The sequence below is a fragment of the Peromyscus californicus genome, unplaced genomic scaffold (genome assembly GCF_007827085.1).
Source record: "Peromyscus californicus insignis strain IS unplaced genomic scaffold, ASM782708v3 Scaffold_23__1_contigs__length_62951481, whole genome shotgun sequence".
In the NCBI taxonomy this organism is placed as follows: Eukaryota; Metazoa; Chordata; class Mammalia; order Rodentia; family Cricetidae; genus Peromyscus; species Peromyscus californicus.
This window is the reverse complement of record NW_026294534.1, coordinates 24,058,171-24,061,978: the sequence shown is the minus strand read 5'-3', so window position 1 is coordinate 24,061,978 and position 3,808 is coordinate 24,058,171. Positions and strand designations below refer to the sequence as shown.

At 38.8% G+C, this 3,808-nt stretch overlaps 1 non-coding gene across 1 annotated transcript; it reads right to left on the bottom strand.

Moving 5' to 3' along the window:
• Positions 1–204: 204 nt before the first annotated feature.
• LOC128119519 (U6 spliceosomal RNA) lies at positions 205–307 on the bottom strand. The gene has a single exon (XR_008221552.1). It is a non-coding gene; the product is annotated as a U6 spliceosomal RNA (small nuclear RNA).
• Positions 308–3,808: the final 3,501 nt, after the last annotated feature.

The window sequence follows — 3,808 nt, the reverse complement described above, 5'->3', positions numbered from 1 at the left end:
GTCACATCTTTTCTGTCTCTCCTTGGAAAACGAACAGGCATCTAAGGGACAATGATAATAATAATAAAAAAATAAAAAATGAATAAAAAACAAACAGTCTGAGTATGACTAAACACAACAAACAAGAAAAAGAGCTAAAGTTGCTTTTTGTTCATGGTCTTTGTCACAGTAAACAAGTTGCTTGTTTGGTGTCCACCTTTCTCCAAAAGTATGGTATGCTTCACAAATTTACATGTCATCCTTGCATGAGGAGGGCATGCTAATCTTCTCCATATCATTCCAATTGTAGTATTGCTGAAGAGAGCAAGGGGGGCATTTTCTTAATCTAGGTTCCCACTTCCCAAATGACTCTCTAGCTTGTGTCAAGTTGAAGAAAAAGGAAGGGGTTCGGGAAACAAAACAAAAATACCTAACTAATACTGGCCTATAATGCCAGCTCGTCGGGAGGCCGAACAGGAAGATCATGAGTTTGAGGCAGGCCTGAGTGATATAGTGAGACCCTTGTTAAAGAGAGAAAGGAGAGAGGGAAAGGGATGTGAAAGATCTCGCCAAAGAAGCATTCAGAATGTCACATAATGTCCAGTGTCGCTTACATTTGTTAGAGATGATGATAATTGTAACAGCCGACATTTAATTCTCACATGTGAGATGCTAGACTTGATGTGCATTGTCCAATTTAGTCTCCACAACCAGTTTATGAAGTGGGAATTTTCCAGGCTGGGAAAGTTAATTTATTATTATTTTCATAGTCACAGATAATGAGGAGCTCAAGGGCAGTATAGACCCCATCGCAAGTCATGTGAATGTCAGCTCTGCCGTTCCAAGTTTCAATCATTGTCTCACGCTTTCCCCTAGCTGTTATTGTTTTGACAGATTGTTTGGGTCAAGTTCTTTTTGGAGTCCTTTGAGTTCATGTGTCAATGCATCTTTGCAAATAAAAAAAAAAAAGGATGTAGAAACCTGTACACTAAGGTTCAGATTCAAAAGTCTCGAAGTCAAGTGCAAACCACTCTAAAAATTCCAGGCCTGGTAGTGGTAAAAACATTTCTTATTCCATTAACATGCAGTTTTCATAAGCCTGCTGCCTGGTTTCACAGTATTAAATTCCACAGGTTATATATCAGATGTTAAAAGTCATGGCAAAACTATCTAATAACAAAAGATGAAGGTTGGTTTACATTTATGCTATTGTGTTAACTTTAAACTTATTTTCTAGATTTATTTATTTTTTTATTTTCTGTATGCAGGTGTTTTGCTTGCATGTTTATCTGTACTTTATGTTGCATAAAGTGCCTGCAGATGCCAGAAGAGGTCTCAGATCCCCCAGAACTGGAGTTTCAGACTGTTACGAGCCACTATGTGGATGCTGAGAATTGAACCCCAGTCCTCTGGAAGAGCAACCAGTGCTCTTAATTGCAGAACCATCTCTCCAGTCCCTAAAATGTTCCCTTTAAAGCGGAAAGCTGCTGTACCAGAAGTTCAAAGGCCTGATTAAATATGCAGAGCTAATCAGGGACAGAGGCAGCGTTCGCCAGCAGCCTGGACCCTCAGGACAATGCTGTGTTCCCTTCCTAGACAAAACTGTCCTCTCATTTCCCCACATTCTCTGCATTAGTTAAGTAGTTAATTTTCATAATTAGGACCTTAGGAATTTCGCATCTATTTCCTATAGGATTTGTAAGAATACAGGTGGATATGGATACATATTAGAGACCTCTTCCAATATGGCTACATATAAGTCAGTTTTTCTTTTTAACAAACAAGCCCATATTTTCTCGAAAGTTCACCATCGTACATTGACTCATTCCCTAACAATGTAGAATAAATGAGGTGGTGGCGTGGAGCACTTCAACAGAAGAAGGGCTTTTATCCAGACGGGAGGCAATTCAGCTCACCACACCAATCTGGATGATTAACTAATACTAATTGATGGTGATGAGCTCTTTAGGCATACGAGAAACAAGTCACCCTCTTAAAGTGTTTTCAGGACCCTCTGTCTTGGGGTTGTGGATAGACATGACAGGTTCACGGTGCCAGAGCAATCTGTTCTGAAGAGAAAACGTGCAGCCAACCATTTCATCAGCATTATGCCACAGAGTCACTCACAGGAGCCTTAAAAACTGTTTTGACAGCTTGTTTCGGCCGTCTGTAAATCTACCCTCCAGATACAAACCTCAGAAAATGTCTAGAGGGAAAGGAAAGTAGATATTTGATGTTGAGTTTCATTTATTACCAATTTTTGCTTTACATATCCGATCCACTCCGTTAAACCATCTTTGTGGTCCTCTTTAATTTTTTTAAAGATAACATGAAGTTCAGAGTCAGGCTTACATCAATATTTTTACATCTTCAAATTTGGAAGTTTGCATGTAAAGTCTTACAGAGACTAACTGATGTTTTTCTCTCATAATAGAAATTTAAATAGCGTTCCAATTGCATTTATGTGTGTGCTAATGGTCTTCCCTGCTACGAACTTCAGAAATTTTAGTGTCCATTTAGTCATAACACACACACAGCTTCAGTGACCTGACAGGCAGATCTATAGAGCACCAACCTTGCCTACTTATGTAAGCCAGAAGAAAAAGGATGAGGTGTCAGTGGTGAATCTGGTTGTTTTCTCTTTTCTTCTTCTTCTTCTTCTTCTTCTTCTTCTTCTTCTTCTTCTTCTTCTTCTTCTTCTTCTTCTTCTTCTTCTTCTTCTTCTTCTTCTTTTTTAACTTGATGCTTAACCATAATGAACCAGAGGCTTTTATGAGAAATCTTTGCTGGCCCCTGCAAGATTCCTTTGCCAAAGATCGAGAGATTTTTCTTTCCATTTTATTTGAAAAATTGTTAGTATCTTAATTTTGTATTTATGTGACACTTTGTTGAAAAATTTAGCAGTCCTTTTCATACAGCATCAGATGTCATGCTGTTTGGAGTTTAGTGGCATAATGTTATCAGATCCCATAAAAATGTGAAAAAAAAATCCACCCTGCTCATAAGGAATCCATTAGAGGAAATCTTCAGTATATGAAATTGTGACTCAAAAAAGCTTGCAACTCTTATAGCCATAACTAGCTTTTCAGCAAGGCTATTGTAAAGCCAACAATTCTTTCAGCACAAGGTGGCTTTGTGTCTAAAACTCACCTGTACTCCTGAGTTACTAATGGCACTCAAATGCATGCCAGGGTTACTCTTCCGAAGACAGGAGGCTGGAGATCATGAAGATGTTACTATGGTCACTCTACCCATGTGGATTCTAATAAATGGCAAGTGTTGGGGTCATACATCTTTTTTTAATATTGCAACAACCTAGTTCTGTGTACTTTGACATTATAGTTGGAAAAAAAAACACACACATCTAAGCTGTGTAGAAAATACTGCAGATTTCTTTTGACCATTCAAAATGTGAGAGACTAAGTTTATTATTAGATACTAATGTAAAGCATGCATAATTTTAATAGATGACTACTATTTACTTTGCTGCTCTGAAGGAGCCAAGATCGGCTGATCCAGAAGGAACTCTGAGACCCTGTGTCACCAGAGGCCTGCCATAGAAGAGATGCCTGGTTGGTATCACATACAAAGACATAGTTCACAAACACCTACATTTCAGTAGCCGTTTAATTGACTGGGTCAGAGGTTTAGCCTCTCCAGCTGTCTTTGTACTGATGACATAGACATTAACTCTGCCACATCCATGTTGATGAAAGATGTAAGCCATCTTCATCCCAATTAGACCTTTTGAGTGGCCCCATGGAGAGTAATTGGAGTCAAGGACCCAAACAGGCAATTGCTAGGACCAACTGTTTGACTGTTTTCACGA